The sequence below is a fragment of the Lissotriton vulgaris genome, chromosome 5 (genome assembly GCF_964263255.1).
Source record: "Lissotriton vulgaris chromosome 5, aLisVul1.2, whole genome shotgun sequence".
In the NCBI taxonomy this organism is placed as follows: domain Eukaryota; kingdom Metazoa; phylum Chordata; class Amphibia; order Caudata; family Salamandridae; genus Lissotriton; species Lissotriton vulgaris.
Genome location: NC_141693.1, coordinates 42,353,848 through 42,371,944, shown reverse-complemented (window position 1 = coordinate 42,371,944; position 18,097 = coordinate 42,353,848).

Sequence of the window (18,097 nt, the reverse complement as noted above, 5' to 3'; positions counted from 1 at the left end):
GAAAAAAAAGTAAAAAAAATAAATACATTTTAAATAAAATATTTTTAAAAATTAACATTAAAATAATTATTATTTGGATGTGTGTTTTTAGGGGAATAGGGTGTGGATTTTAATTATAAATAATTTCCTTTTTTTTAATTTAATTTCATTAAAGTTATTGAACAAATTAAAATTTGATTTTTTTTATCTACATTCAAGAATGGTATGTGTCTTTTTAATGGTAATATAGAGGTATTTTTATGTACAATATAATATGAAATATTTTATATTTTTAAAAAAATATATATAATTTTATATTTTATTAAAAAAATATATAAAATGTAGTTCAATTTATATATTTAATGTGTGTACTTATGGGTATAGGTTGTTGGATTAGAGAAAAATTTGATATTTTTACAGTGTATAAAAAAATGTTACATTTAAAACAAAACACAAAATTAAAACATTTTGGAAATATGATGGTTTTGTCTAAACTACATTAACACAGTTTGTTCTTGTTGTTGTTGGATTTTGTAATAATAATGTTTTATTGTGAAGCATCTTTATTTATTTAATATTTGGTGGAGTGTTAATAGTTCATTATATGGGTTTTGTGTCCAGAACCTTCCCTCATTTTGTACTTGTTGGAACGAGAATAGTACATTTTTTGGTTTTTGTGTCCAGCATCTTCTTTAAGTTTGTACTTGGTGAAGTGGTAATAGTAAATTATATGTGTTTTGTGTCCAGTACCTTCTCAGAGTTTATACTTGGTGGAGTGGTAATAGTAAATTATATGGGTTTTGTGTCTAGCACCTTCCCTGTGTTTATATCTGGTGGAGTGTTAGTAGTAAATTATATGCGTTTTGTGTCCAGCACCTTCCCAGATGTTGTACTTGGTGGAGTGGTAATAGTAAATTATATTGGTTTTGTGTCCATTACCTTCTCAGAGTTTATTCTTGGTGGAGTGGTAATAGTAAATTATATGGGTTTTGTGTCCAGCACCTTCCCTGAGTTTATACTTGGTGGAGTGGTAATAGTAAATTATATGGCTTTTGTGTGCAGCACCTTCCCTGATGTTGTAATTGGTGGAGTGGTAATAGTAAATTATATGGGTTTTGTGTCCAGCACCTTCCCTGAGTTTATACTTGGTGGAGTGGTAATAGTAAATTATATGGGTTTTGTGTCCAGCACCTTCCCTGAGTTAATACTTGGTGGAGTGGTAATAGTAAATTATATGGGTTTTGTGTCCAGCACCTTCCCTGAGTTTATACTTGGTGGAGTGGTAATAGTAAATTATATGGGTTTTGTGTCCAGCACCTTCCCTGATGTTGTACTTGGTGGAGTGGTAATAGTAAATTATATGGGTTTTGTGTCCATTACTTTTAAGAGTTTATACTTGAAGGAGTGTTAATAGTAAATTATATGGGTTTTGTGTCCAGCACCTTCCCTGAGTTTATACTTGGTGGAGCGGTAATAGTAAATTATATGGCTTTTGTGTACAGCACCTTCCCTGATGTTGTACTTGTTGGAGTGGTAATAGTAAATGATATGGGTTTAGTGTCCAGTACCTTCTCAGAGTTTATACTTGGTGGAGTGGTAATAGTAAATTATATGGGTTTTGTGTCCAGCACCTTCCCTGTGTTTATACTTGGTGGAGTGGTAATAGTAAATTAAATGGGTTTTGTGTCCAGCACCTTCCCAGATGTTGTACTTGGTGGAGTGGTAATAGTAAATTATATGGGTTTTGTGTCCATTACCTTCTCAGAGTTTATACTTGGTGGAGTGGTAATAGTAAATTATATGGGTTTTGTGTTCAGCACCTTCCTTGAGTTAATACTTGGTGGAGTGGTAATTGTGAATTATATGGGTTTTGTGTCCAGCACCTTCCCTGAGTTTATACTTGGTGGAGTGGTATTAGTAAATTATATGGGTTTTGTGTCCAGCACCTTTGCTGTTGTTGTACTTGGTGGAGTGGTAATAGTAAAATATTTGAGTTTTGTGTCCATTACTTTCTCAGAGTTTATACTTGGTGGAGTGGTAATAGTAAATTATATGGGGTTTGTGTCCAGCACCTTCCCTGAGTTTATACTTGGTGGAGTGGTAATAGTAAATTATATGAGTTTTGTGTCCAGCAACTTCCCTGATGTTGTACTTGGTGGAGTGGTAATAGTAAATTATATGGGTTTAGTGTCCAGTACCTTCTTAGAGTTTATACTTGGTGGAGTGGTAATAGTAAATTTTATGGGTTTTGTGTCCAGCATCTTGCCTGAGTTTATACTTGGTGGAGTGGTAATAGTAAATTATATGGGTTTTGTGTCCAGCACCTTCCCTGAGTTTATACTTGGTGGAGTGGTAATAGTAAATTATATGGGTTTTGTGTCCAGCACCTTCCCTGAGTTTATACTTGGTGGAGTGGTAATAGTAAATTATATGGGTTTTGTGTCCAGCACCTTCCCTGATGTTGTACTTGGTGGAGTGGTAATAGTAAATTATATGGGTTTTGTGTCCAGCACATTCCCTGAGTTTATACTTGGTGGAGTGGTAATAGTAAATTATATGGCTTTTGTGTCCAGCACCTTCCCTGAGTTTATACTTGGTGGAGTGGTAATAGTAAATTATATGGGTTTAGTGTTCAACATCTAGTTAGACTTTGTACTTGGTGGAGTGTGAATGAAAAATTATTTTGTTGGTATATTTACTATTTGGGTGGAATATATAGTTGTTGTAGTGGGAATACTTAGGGGCCCATTAGGATGTCGGGCGGTGGCACCACCGTGGTGGTGGCAGGGCGGAAAAAATGCTTTTTCCACCCGCGAGCTGCGGAACTCACGTCCACAACATTAGGATAGGTAAACACAGGTAATTTCCCGTCCGCCGCGGCGCGCCGCGCACCGCCATCAAACAGCGCCCACCAGCGCGGCAGTGGGAGCCAATCGAAAGCCTCCGCCGCGCCCGATGACGTCCGGCCCGTCCGACACATTAGGATGGGCCAAGCAAGCAGACGCACCGCAGCGGCCACACCGCACAGCTGAAGCAGGCGGAAAGTCAACAGCGGAGCACGAACGCCGAGACCCAACATGAACCCCATGGACCCAGCCCTCCACATGCATCCGGTCATGTACCTGCTGCAACACTATCGCCAGATGGGCCGCCGTGGACGCCGCCACAGGTACGCCACTACACATATGCACCGCACAACACACATGCCGACACAGGGCCCCAGCACCACACTGGCATCCTGCTAGGGGACACAACACATCCACATGGGCACCCACACATCACCTACCTCACTACAAGCCAATCCACTCCATCCGGAACACAGAACGACCGCCAACCAGCAGGAACGCCCCGGTCACGGTACCGCCGCGGTCGACACATGCGCACAATGCTGAAGGCAGGGCCACACCAAGGCATGGCCAGGGCACTGACATCACTGAAACACACCACCCCAAACCACACTGCACACCACCCGAGCAAGCCACAGGCCAGGTACTAATCCTGTGCACCCCCATGCACACCAACAAGCACAGCAACAAGAAGCACAAAACACACACACTGCTACACACAACACACAACCAGGGACACAGGCAATGCAGGAGTGGCTGAGAATTAACACACAACACCAGTGCACTCCCTATAGCCCACACAATTGCAAACAATCATTCACACAGGGCAAGACAAAACCAAAAACAGGCATACAACTCCTGCCTCATACATGTGTGTCTCACACCATACAGGGGCACACAGACATACACCACAAACCAAGACCCTTAACACTGCACACCTCTGCCACACCCAACACCACACATGCCATGTAAGCCATGCCACCTGGACTAAGGGCCAACACAAGATGACCATACACATACACGACTGGGCACACTGAAAGGAAAACACACACATACCCCATGACATCACACACAGCTACAAAACCACTGAACAGCTGCACACCCTGTGCTGCCAGTGTCCTCCCAAGGTGACCTGTGAACAGTGTATGCAGCAGTAGCAAATCCCCAACAGGAAAGTTGCATTGTCTGTGAAATAGCCATTACAGAGAACAACATCAGCTGGCCCAGAATGGATTGAAGAGCCTGTCACCCCTGTATAATAATAAGATGGCCACAAAGAGCCTAGCAATGTAGAACTGAAAATAGAGCATGGTAAACAGTCAAGCAAATGCTAACAAGAAAAGGATGTCAATCAGCAACGAGATTGAGGAAACACACACCAGAAGTTTCAGAATTTATTCATATATTGCACAGATGTAGCAATACAACATTTGTAGACAACAGCAAGCCACACAACCATGTACAAATGGCAGAGACTATGCAGAGGTCATACATTAACAGGAACTGCAGAGTCCTTGGCAGGGGAGACAGCAAGTACATGAGAGGCTGCACAGGGGAGAGCACAGCACATCAGAGCAACAGGCCCAGAGTCCTTGGCAGGGGAGAGCACAGCACATCAGAGCAATAGGCCCAGAGTCCTTGGCAGGGGAGAGCACAGCACTTCAGAGCAACAGGCCCAGAGTCCTTGGCAGGGGAGAGCACAGCACATCAGAGCAACAGGCCCAGAGTCCTTGGCAGGGGAGAGCACTGCACATCAGAGCAACATGCCCAGAGTCCTTGGAAGGGGAGAGCACAGCACATCAGAGCAACAGGCCCAGAGTCCTTGGCAGGGGAGAGCACAGCACATCAGAGCAACAGGCCCTGAGTCATTGGCAGGGGAGAGCACAGCACATCAGAGCAACAGGCCCAGAGTCCTTGGCAGGGGAGAGCACAGCACATCAGAGCAACAGGCCCAGAGTCCTTGGAAGGGGAGAGCACAGCACATCAGAGCAACAGGCCCAGAGTCCTTGGCAGGGGAGAGCGCAGCACATCAGAGCAACAGGGTTAGCAACACACCCAGGTTGCAAACAATGGTCCTGACTAGTACACCTGTGTGTGGCACAAGCGTATGAGGGGTTTGACAACTCACTCCTGGCTGTCATGCGGACTGGGACCTGGCTGCATGTCATGGACAGGAGGTCTACTTGACTGGTGTGACAGAGGGCCAGAAGTTTCAGAATGTATTCATATATTGCACAGATGTAGCAATACAACATTTGTAGACAACATCAAGCCACACAACCATGTACAAATGGCAGAGACTATGCAGAGGTCATACATTAACAGGAACTGCAGAGTCCTTGGCAGGGGAGACAGCAAGTACATGAGAGGCTGCACAGGGGAGAGCACAGCACATCAGAGCAACAGGCCCAGAGTCCGTGGCAGGGGAGAGCACAGCACATCAGAGCAACAGGCCCAGAGTCCTTGGCAGGGGAGAGCACAGCACATCAGAGCAACAGGCCCAGAGTCCTTGGCAGGGGAGAGCACAGCACATCAGAGCAACAGGCCCAGAGTCCTTGGAAGGGGAGAGCACAGCACATCAGAGCAACAGGCCCAGAGTCCTTGCCAGGGGAGACAGCAAGTACATGAGAGGCTGCACAGGGGAGAGCACAGCACATCAGAGCAGCAGGCCCAGAGTCCTTGCCAGGGGAGACAGCAAGTACATGAGAGGCTGCACAGGGGAGAGCACAGCACATCAGAGCAACAGGCCCAGAATCATTGGCAGGGGAGAGCACAGCACATCAGAGCAACAGGCCCAGAGTCCTTGGCAGGGGAGAGCACAGCACATCAGAGCAACAGGCCCAGAGTGCTTGCCAGGGGAGACAGCAAGTACATGAGAGGCTGCACAGGGGAGAGCACAGCACATCAGAGCAACAGGCCCAGAGTCCTTGCCAGGGGAGAGCACAGCACATCAAAGCAACAGGCCCAGAGTCCTTGGCAGGGGAGAGCACAGCACATCAGAGCAACAGGCCCAGAGTCCTTGGCAGGGGAGAGCGCAGCACATCAGAGCAACAGGGTTAGCAACATACCCAGGGTGCAAACAATGGTCCTGACTAGTACACCTGTGTGTGGCACAAGCGTATGAGGGGGTTGACAACTCACTCCTGGCTGTCATGCGGACTGGGACCTGGCTGCGTGTCATGGACAGCAGGTCTGCTTGACCGGTGTGACAGAGGGCCAGAAGTTTCAGAATTTATTCATATATTGCACAGATGTAGCAATACAACATTTGTAGACAACAGCAAGCCACACAACCATGTACAAATGGCAGAGACTATGCAGAGGTCATACATTAACAGGAACTGCAGAGTCCTTGGCAGGGGAGACAGCAAGTACATGAGAGGCTGCACAGGGGAGAGCACAGCACATCAGAGCAACAGGCCCAGAGTCCTTGGCAGGGGAGAGCACAGCACATCAGAGCAACAGGCCCAGAGTCCTTGGCAGGGGAGAGCGCAGCACATTAGATCAACAGGGTTAGCAACACACCCAGGGTGCAAACAATGGTCCTGACTAGTACACCTGTGTGTGGCACAAGCGTATGAGGGGGTTGACAACTCACTCCTGGCTGTCATGCGGACTGGGACCTGGCTGCGTGTCATGGAAAGCAGGTCTACTTGACTGGTGTGACAGAGGGCCATGTGATGTGGCAATTACAGAGGGCCTGCAAGGTGGAGGGCTATGTGGACCAGGTGGCACTGTGGCACATGGAGGTGGAGTCATGCACACCCTTGACACAGTGTGGGTAGGAGATGTTGGAGGGGTGCCCTTCCACTTTTTTGGTACATGAAAAGGCTTGCCTGTCTTGGGGTTGATGGGAAGTGGATATGGCATAATAGGCACACACACCAACTGTCCCACATCAGGGGCAGACACTGGCACTCCCTCAGGTGATGTGCTTGATCCTGCAGGACGCTTTGGCTGGCTACGCCTCCGGACCACCTTACCCTCTCCGGAAGGTGTATCCCTTACAGTGACCACCTTACCACTTCCCCCAGGGTTGGTGGCCACAGTGCCCTCCCCTCCCTCCTTGCCAGGGCTGGTCACAACACTGGGCTCCCCTGCCTTAACCATTGGGCTGGTCACAACAGGGCTCTCCTCTGCCATAATGATTGGGCTGCTCCCAACAGGGCCCTCCACCACCTGCCTCGATGTACTTTGTATTGGTGTCGATGTGGTGGGTGGTTGTGCCCTGTGCCCTCCCCAGGTGTAGCCATGACATGCCACACATCCTCTGTGGGCATAGGTGAGTCATATTCTGGTGATGCCATTGCAGCATGTGAGCCTGATGTTTGGCACAATGATCTTCTGGCCTTACTCTTCTGTGACTTCACCTTGTCCGTGCATATTGGGGGGGGCCTGCTCTTCTTTGGGGATGGAGTCTGTGGACGGGATTGTTTGCTTTGTGTCTGACCTGTGCTCCTAGTGTTGTACCGTTTACTAGACGTAGGTCCCAAGTGGACACTGTCATCTGATGTGGCCACTGAATGGGTGGTCGTCACTGGCACCTGAGCTGCAATGGGACCATGTGCCTGTTGGAGGGCTGTTGTGACACTGGCTGACAATGATTGGACTGTGCGGTGTAGCCCACCCACGTCAGAGTGTATGCCCTCCATGAATGCTAGAACCTAGCCTAATTTGTTCTCGTGGGCACTGAAGGCATTAAGCAGGGCGGTCTGGCCCACACAAAGTTGGCGCAGGAGCTCTACGCACTCTGCACTGAGGGCAGCAGGGGGGACAGGTGCAGGGTCTGCGGTGCCATGTGTGAATGTCACACGACCCCTCTTAGTAACATGGATACGGGCAGCACCAGAGGAAGTGGATGGGAGGCTGGGCACTGGCCGCTGGTGTCGTAATTTGACAATGGCCGGGTTAGCGCTTAGCTTTGCTACACGTTATTTCCCTTAACTTAGCCTTATTTGAAAACGCCATTTTGTATGTTACGGCGGCCATTTTAGGGACTGAGCGGCCTCGTGGTCAACATGCCCTTTAGTCCTTTGTCCGTGCCGCTGACCACTCGAGTTTGCCCAGCAACAGGCTATTTTTAGTAACGGTCAAGCCTGTACATGCGCAGTCCCCGCCGACCAGTCACCCCTCAGGAATGTTCTGCCAAAACTGACCAGTGGAGTTGTAACCCCTCCCATGAGTTGGCTGTGTTCCAAAAATGACCATATATGTACCTAAACTCTGTAACCTGGTACCGCCTACCTTTTATTACCTGTAAATTGTATAAAAGAAGGACTCACACCAACGTTCGGTGTGATACTTCTTGCATTGCCGAAGGGTGCTGTAGGAATGTACCACCACCCCATGGGGTCTTAATAAACTTGTCTTTTGTACTTTTCAGTTTCCGTGCCAACAGTTCTTTTGGTGTAAGTGGGTATTTCTGCGGAGCATGTAGGCCTTGGGAACCCAATACCACAAATTGGCGACCACGAAGGGACTCATCGGCGACTCGGATGCCCGAAGGAGAGGTCGTGACGAAGGATTGGAAACTCGCCATGGACACGTACGCTGCCACTGAGTGACCCGAGTCTTGGCACCCACGGTGTTTTCTTCCTTTCCTTCTGAACTGACCTTCCAGGTGGCGCCGGTCTCCGACTGAGATCCTGATCGTCTGCGTTGCTGTACAGTGCCCGTTTGGCTGATTCGATTAAAGACCTTGGCAGTTGGAATCTGGATATTTGAGATTGGGTAAGATTTGTGACTGGTAAGGTAGTCTACGGACGCTTACTGAAGTTCTATGATTGTGACTATGATTTGAGTTAGCTAAAATTTTGACTTTGTGAACTTTGAAAATATATGTGTAGTGCACTTCACATAGGCAGGCATGTACAGATGTTTCTCTAATTTTGTTTGTACTCTGAGCGGCACATTTGTGTGAAGTACTGTAAGTGCCATTTTTATGGTATCACGCTTTCGTGGTACTTTTTGAACATGCCTGTTTTAAGCACACTCCGAGGGATGTGCTGTCTTGGAAATGGTACCACAATTAGGTTAACGGAATCTCAGCCGGCTCCCCCAGAGGGAACTCCCAATCGTGAGATGTATGTGAAATTTGGCCTTCCCCCTATACTGTACAGTAAATTATGGCATAAATACACTAGAACCGATCCCGAGTTGCAATGGCCACTACATGGGTCGTTTGATTTGCGAAAGGTTCAGTTTGTGGAGCAATGTTTGTTTCAGCGCAGGTCTAGACAGGATATGTTTGATTGTGTGCGAATGTGGGAGAAAGCGGTGCGTGAACGTATGAAGCGTGAAGTTGCCTTGGCGGACAAAGAGCAGCGCAAGGCTGCTCGAGATAAAGCTTTACAGCTTGAGGAAAAAGAGGCGCAGGAAAAGAGAGGGAGGCACGTGAACGTAATTTGCAAACGACCGGTCAATTTCCTATTCGACGACCGCTTTATTCTGTCCTTAATAATGAGATTGATGATTTTTCGTTATTAGATCGATCTCCGCCTCCGTATGTTCAGCCTACGGCTCCGACTGAAGATTCTGGTGATGAAGAATGGGATAAGTCGGATGGGAAGGATAAATCAAGTGTCAGGTTATCTGCGGAGAGAGCCGCAGATTTGCGTAGTTATGCTAGAAAATTAAATTTGAATCATATAACTGTGTCAGACGTTGTAGCCGAAAGGAGTAAATGGACAGAACGAGAATTGATGTGTTTTTTGAATACTTTTGCAGATGAAGTTGTTACTCGATTTCGCAAACATTCAGAGACGTTAGAGCCTAAGGTTGTGTCGGTCCATCGTGAGAATTTGGATAAAGGTTTATTTGTTCTTGCAGATGTCGATGACCTTTTCAAACAACTGCTCCAGCTACGGGATGAGGCGTCCAGGTTGCGGGAAGAAGGGAAAAAAGATAAGGAGTCCGTGCCGGGGTCGACGGAGCAGTCCAAACAGTGTTCTATCCTGGGTTCAGATAAGAATTCTAACGTGCATGTTATGCCTATGCGTGAAGCTGCACCTTTGTATGTTCCCCCTAAAGGGGCCGGTACAGATGAGGATAAAACATCGGCAAATGCAAAGGGGTATTTTATATATAATTGGGTGTATACGCCTTGGAACAGAGCAGATGTTATGGCATTGAAAAACGCTTTACCTGATCTTCGTAAAAATTCAGCCGCATTCTATGAAGGGGTGGAGGGGGCCATTTCCTCTTGTGTTATGACTCTTGTTGATATAGATCTCTTCTTTGGGTTAATTCTTCCGCCTGATATGTGGAGGTCGATTCGTAAGACTAATGATCAAACGATGTTTGGGGCAACTTGGAAAGAGATAAGCCAGGCTGACTTAGACAGGGAACCTGCATGCAAACCATGTGACTTAATTTTAGAACTCCCAGCGGCTATTTTGAACAAACTAAAAACGCTTGTTCCTCCTAAAAAGATCGATTGGACTATGTTAGCTTTGTGCAAACAAAAGCCAGACGAATCGGTATCAGATTTCTTTACACGTTTTGAAGAAGCGTTTCATGATTACAGTGGTCAATCGTTAACAGATGATACGGGTAGGCATCTGTTTGTTGATAAGTATGTGGCTAATCTCCTACCGGAGATTGCAAAGCGGTTAAAAACGAGTGAAAGTTCCTGGACCACTGCGACCCCTGCGTCTTTGTTAACTATGGCTCAGTATTATGAACGGCAGGAATTAGAGGCTAAAGAAAGTGTTGATAAGAAAGCGAAGGAATTTAAAACGAAGGTGATGTTGGCACAGGTTCGTGGTGCGCAATCGAGAGGGAATGATAGAGGCAGGCGAGGAGGGGGTAATACGTCGTACGGTCGCACCGACATTGCTGAGGACCAATGTGCATATTGGAAAGAGTTTGGGCATTGGGCTGAAGATTGTCCGGTGCTTCGTGAGCAACGTAGTCAGCGTGGTCGAGGAGGTGGAAGGTCGAGGAATGGTTATTCGGGAGCGAGAGGTGGCGGAAGTGATCGTGGTAGGTTTGAAGTGAGGGGCCGTGGTCAGGATGAACGAAATACTTTTGATAGACGAAATGAATATCAGATATCGGAGGGTGAGAATGTGGAGCATCAGGATTATGTGCATGCATAGGACTGCGTAGGATGGGGTACGGAATCAGTTGAAGTGCCAGTAGATCAAAGAGGGCCATATGTATCAGCGGGCATTTTGGGTTCTACTGATCAGTTTTTAGTTGACACAGGAGCTACTCGTAGTGCTTTGTCCAAAAACTTGGTTCCAAGGGCTCCCCTGTCCGGCGAAACGAAAACATGTATAGGGTTTGATGGCACACCCTCTCCTAGCCCACTATCACAACCTCTTGCATTTTGCATTCACAAATTTTTCAGTTTTTGTCCATTTTTGTTGTCGCCTCACACTCCAGATAACATTATGGGCATTGATTTGCTCAAATACTTTCGAGCAACGATTTCCTGCGCTCCTGAAGGAGTGCGGGTTATTTTGAATGACAATTACCCAGATTCAGACAGATTTTGTACAATGAAGGAAATCGAAGCATTAGCCTCTCTCCTGCATACGTTGTGGGCGACCTCAGATACGGATGTGGGACAGATGCTTATTCCACCTATTCGAATTACTGTCAAGGAGGGAGTTCGTTTGCCACGTGTACCTCAGTATGAGATCTCTAGGGAAGGTGAAATTGCTCTGACGCACATTGTTCAGGATTTGATCATTGCAGGAGTAGTGTAGGAAGTTCCTTACAATGTCTGTAACAGCCCCATTCTTCCGATCCTTAAGAAAGACACTGACGACAAAGTTTATCGATTTATTATTGATTTGAGAGAAATTAACAAAATTGTCATTCCCCAATACCCGGTGGTGTCTGATATCACGACATTGCTCACATTGGTCCCTCCCACAGCAACGACCTTTTCTGTCGTTGATCTTAAAAATGCATTCTTTTCCATTCCCATTCATCCCGACAGCAGATACCTATTTGGCTTCACGTTAAATAATAAATCGTATAGATTTTGTCGTGTTCCTCAAGGTTATACAGAGAGTCCTAGCATCTATAGCCAGGCTTTGAAAAGACAGCTTGACTCTTTTGAATTGCAATCTGGAGTAGCACTTATACAGTATTTTGACGACCTCCTGTTGGCTGCAGACACTTATGCACAATGTGAGGAGAGTACGCTTGCTTTGCTTTCCTTTTTGGCTCAGAACAACCATAAAGTCTCTAAGAAAAAGCCACAATACTGTAGACCCAAGGTGACCTACCTCGGTCATCTTTTGTCTAAGGAGGGGCGTGCATTAACATCAGATCGAATTCAAGCAATTCTAGATACGCCAGTCCCCCGCACTCAGAGAGATGTACGCGCTTTCATAGGACTAACGTCCTTTTGTAGACAGTGGATTATGGGGTTTTCGTACATTATCAAACCTTTGTTAGCGTTACTGTCCAAAACTACACCAATGCCCCTTGAATGGACAGATGAATGTCAGAATGCTTTTGAACAACTGAGACAGGCCCTTTGCTCTGCACCCGTGTTAGGTACACCAGATTACACAAAGATTTTCACATTGTACATGCACGAGAAAGATGGGTGCTCGTTATCAGTGTTAGTGCAAGCACACGGGGACAAGCAGAGGCCATGCGCGTATTTCTCAGCCATCCTTGATCCTGTAGCACGAGGGTTACCTAGGTGTTTCCGAGCAGTTGCAGCAACAGCAGTAGCTATACGACAGAGTGAGGGAATAGTTTTATCGCACAAACTATTGGTGCTAGTTCCCCATGCAGTAGATGCCCTGTTAAATCAAACAAAGACTCAATATCTTACGAGCGCACGTTTAACAGGATATGAGCTCACACTCCTGGCGCCACATATTACACTGAAAAGATGTGCTACCCTGAACCCTGCCACTTTATTGCCTTATCCGGTCGAAGAGGGCCAGGAGGAAAAACATCATGATTGTGTTTTCCTGACTGAGGAACAAACAAAGGGTTGTGTCGACTTACAGGATATGCCACTTCCAGATGTGGATGGGGAACTGTGGGTTGATGGATCGTGTTTGAGGCTGCCAGATGGCACGACCTCTGCAGCATATGCGATTACGACACTTAAGACGGTGGTAGAAACAGCACGAATACCCCAGAAATCAGCCCAAGCAGCAGAGCTGATAGCCTTGACAAGAGCCTGCGAACTGAGTGCTGGCCTATGTGTGAATATCTACACAGACAGCCGGTACGCCTTCGGAGTAGCGCATGACTTTGGCCTACTCTGGAAAGAGCGTGGGTTTTTGACCTCTCATGGAGTACACATTATGCACGGAGAACTAGTGCGTGATCTCCTAAACGCGTTGCTTTGCCCAAAGAAAGTAGCGATAATTAAATGCAGTGCACATAAAAAGGTCACTGACAAAGTGGGACAAGGCAATGCCTTTGCAGACAGTATAGCAACACAAACAGCTATGTCTCGAAATGACTCCCCCATGTATGTAACGAAGTCGCAGGCCGAGCGATGGCATGATGCTAGAGCAGAGATACTAGATATCCAAAAATCAGCGACTGAAGCAGAACTTGTAGCATGGGCAGCAGAAGGGGTACTGGATGACGAGGGTTGTTGGAGGAGCAAGGACATGGAGAGATGGAAATTGCCTGCAGCTTACTTGCAAGCGATGGTCCAGATGACACATGGGTTGGCACATGTGGGGGCTCTTGCAATCACTCGATTGTTAACACGAGTGTGGGAGCATCCTGAGATTGCCAATACCGCAAAGAGAGTAGTGCAGACCTGTTTGATATGTTTACAGCACAATCCTGCAAAAGGGACGCATACTCCGAAAGGAGGGTTCGTTCCACCTTCCGCACCATTCGAGGTACTTCAAATGGATTACATCCAGCTTGAGCGCTGCAATAACCTTAAGTATGTCCTAGTGGTGGTGTGTGCCTTTAGCAAATGGGTTGAGGCCTTCCCCACGAAAGATAATACAGCTTTGACAACAGCAAAGGTTCTGCTCAAAGAGTACTTTCCTCGATTTGGAGTTTGCAAATTTTTGTGGAGCGATAATGGTCCTCATTTTGTTGGGAAAATTGTGGAATATGTGCTAAAGGGGCTGGGGATCCAGCAGAAGTTTCATGCTGTGTTCCACCCTCAGTCAGCAGGTCTTGTCGAGCGGTACAATGCTACATTGAAATTAAAACTGGCTAAGATTGTGGAGTCTACGTCATTGAAGTGGCTGGATGCCTTGCCGCTAGCATTACTCTCTCTTAGATCAGTGCCCCACTCTCGAACTGGCCTCACACCATATGAAGTGGTGTTTGGAAGGCCTATGAATATATGGGGAGTTCCTAAGCCGCGATTGTTACATGATGTGCCTTGTATAATGATGAACGATTATTTGGCACGATTAACAAATGATTTGCTTTCTATTCATCAACAGGTTCGAGAAGCGCTCCCTGACAATTCCATTGGAGAGGCTCATAATCTCCGTCCTGGAGATTATGTCATGGTGAAGTCGTTTGAGAGAGCGAACAGCTTGGAACCGAGGTGGCGTGGCACCGAGCAAGTTCTTCTGGCGACTCGAACGGCTGTGCGAGTGACCAAAAGAAAGCGGTGGGTGCATTCAACTCACTGCCGTCGCGTCTCTCCGGACCTGGTGAATCCTACTGTGTTGTCCGACTACAAAGAGATCTTGGACAAAGAAAAGAGCCCAGCTGTGACGTCGGCCGAATCAGAGGGAGCCTTCCCGGACCACACTGTTTCTGGACGACAGCGCTACGATCTGCGGGCAAGATAGGAAGAAGATTTTTTTTTTGTGCGAGACTGGTTGGTTACCGCTCTGGGGTTTGTGAAACGGAAGCCGGGAATCTCAACGGGGGGGATCAGCTCTGCCAAGAGTAGCGACACCCGTCTTCACCCCGGAGAAGAAAACAACGGCTCGGAGCTCAGCACTAACGTTTTTATTTTTTTGTAGTTGTGTATTTGAGACATTGTGAACTTTTGAACTATGGCGTCTACTGCATCGCGAGACAAGAGAATTCTCGGTGCCATCTTGTTCGTATTGACAATTGTGGTGATAGCGGTGATAGCCTGGGTAGTAGAACTTGTGGTGCCTGTACGAGAACATTTGCTGCCGACTACCCCGGCTCCATCTGAACATTTTCACTTCACCCTACCCTATCATGAAGAACGGCACCGACAGACTTATTTGAACAATAGTTTTATTCAAATCTTGCATCATACTCATAATATGACGAACACTTCTAATTGTTGGGTGTGTGGGATGTTGCCTGGACATCAGAAGAAAGGGGGCACACCGCTCATCCCACTCCCGTTTTCCCACAATGGTTCCTGTAATGCCTGGTACACTCTTCTATTCACTCTGCGATGGCCAACAAAAGGGGGGGTGCTTTTCCGTTTAAACAAGATATGTTATCATGATCGGGATGGCTATCCACAGGCTGAGGGTACTCGATTCAAATGGGAAGAGTACCGCCCCGATAACGTGTCTGCACCCCGAATTTACAGCAATCAACGGAACATTAATATGTCCAGCTCGCATGTCATTAATGTCATAGATACTAAGGCTGATCTGTGTATACGAAATAAAGGTACCATCCCGGTTGGGAAAAGTGAATGTAACACCACACTTACATTTGACAGTCCGAATGGCATATCATTTGTGGCATCCCGAAATACATACTTCATTTGTGGTAATAAAGGTTATCATCAGCTCCCGTTAGGATGGCTAGGTACATGCTATATCTCTTTTGTATTGCCCCCTGTATTCATTGCCCCACCAATGTACCATAATGATTATGTCCTATACCACGATTTTGTGTTAAATAGAGTTAGACGTGCTGTGGTCTTGGATGATATTGACCAGACCGATACTGCCTTACAACAATATGTAGATTTCAATTTGGGATTGTTCTCCTTTGTGGGGGCTGCTCTGAATAGTCGGAAAATACGACGACTGACCCATGTTGTTGAGGCTGTAGCAAATGATACTGCTTTTGCATTGGGGAATATAACGGAAGAACTTCAAATATCCAGAATTGTTATGCTTCAGAACCGAATGGTTCTTGATGTGGTTCTAGCTGATCGAGGGGGGGGCATGTAGAATTATCGGAAGTAGCAGCTGTGTTTACGTGCCTGATAACTCGCCATCTGTATATGATGCCATTTCCAAACTTCACAAAATCGCTGCTGAAATACACCCGGACAATGGTACATGGACCCTTTCGGGGTGGTTCTGGTCAATGCTTAGTACTTGGGGCTGGAAGCTACTAACGATTTTATGTATCATAGTTGGGATACTATTCTTTGTGTGTTTATGTATACAATGTGGCTCTGCATTATGTTCTATGTGTTTATCAGCTTGTATTCCATCTAGACGAGCTCTTGCCCAAAAAGAATTGATGCTTCATAAAGAAGTAGCTCAAATAATGTCAATTGATATCGAAGATGAATATCCCGACTACGTCCACTATGAGGTAGCTTCAGCTAAACGCTAAAAGGGTCGTCTGTCGTAATTTGACAATGGCCGGGTTATTGCTTAGCTTTGCTACACGTTATTTCCCTTAACTTGGCCTTATTTGAAAACACCATTTTGTATGTTACGGCGGGCATTTTAGGGAATGAGCGGCCTCGTGGTCAACATGCCCTTTAGTCCTTTGTCCGTGCCGCTGACCACTCGAGTTTGCCCAGCAACAGGCTATTTTTAGTAACGGTCAAGCCTGTACATGCGCAGTCCCCGTCGACCAGTCACCCCTCAGGAATGTTCCGCCAAAACTGACCAGTGGAGTTGTAACCCCTCCCATGAGTTGGCTGTGTTCCAAAAATGACCATATATGTACCTAAACTCTGTAACCTTGTACCGCCTTCCTTTTATTACCTATAAATTGTATAAAAGAAGGACTCACACCAACGTTCGGTGTGATACTTCTTGCATTGCCGAAGGGTGCTGTAGGAATGTACCACCACCCCATGGGGTCTTAATAAACTTGTCTTTTGTACTTTTCAGTTTCCGTGCCAACAGTTCTTTTGGTGTAAGTGGGTATTTCTGCAGAGCATGTAGGCCTTGGGAACCCAATACCACAGTGGGTGTCAGATACTGGAGCACACTCCACATCCCCTGTGCCTGCAAACAGGGATGCATCCGCGCCGCCATCAGAAGAAGTGGTACTTTGTGTCTCAGCTACAGATTCCTCATGCATACTCCTGTCACCCTCAGGAGCGCTGGTGTTCTCAGTGTCACTTGGCTCAGTCTCACTTGCCCCCGCTGCCGCTGTCGTGCTGGTCTCGCCACCACTTGTTTCAGGATCATGTACCGGTGTGGTGTCTTGTGAATCTGCATTAGTGAGAGAAACATGTTTGTGTAAGTGTCATCATCTCTACACATCATTGCAGATCAATTCAGCACAGTAGAGGCCTAGAGCTACATGATAACCACCACACCCTGCAAACACTGTGCAACTACACACGATTCAGACCACAACAGTGCCTGTCATACAGACAAACTTCCAGGAGTGAGGCATGTCGATGCCACACAGCACCACACCCTGCCCATGGATGGACTTCTCCCAGCCCACAGTGACCAGCCCCATGGACATGATGTAGCCACAACACACATCACCACTGACATCCCTACAGGGAACCAGAGGGGCCACACACACCTGTATTGACTACACATGCCACAATGCCAACTAGGCCATAGCAAACACCATGTGGCAATCAGGCTACACATTTTCGTTGGATGTGTGGGCCTCAAACATCATGGATGCATGCAAAGTAGACAGACATGGTGTCACACTCATCAAATGGACACTGCAGTTCGGCACAATATGGACTCCACACACCATCACAGAGCAGAGAGACCATGTGGACACAAAAAATCTGTCAAGGACTGAGAACTGCATGCATGGGCAGAACAGTAAGGCCATGGTGGGCCAATGCCTCATACAGGCACACATCACAGTCGCCACTCACATCACATGACGCAGCATGGCAACACACGCACATCACATGTGTCACCGCTGGCACAGGCCCTGTACACATGCATCCACTCCCAGACAAACTCTCCCTCCCCAGATACTCACCATCTCTGTCTTGCTGCTGATGTCCCTTCGGACGTTCATCCAGGTCTGGATTGGTCACCGCCAGTATGCGTCCCATCAGCGGAGTCATGGTGCGACGTGCCAAACGCCCTGTGCGTGGTACCATACCCAAGGTCATCTCTGCCACTTGCTTAGCCAGTCGGCTGATGTCGTCCCACCTCTTGTGACAGTGTGTGTGTCGTCTGTTT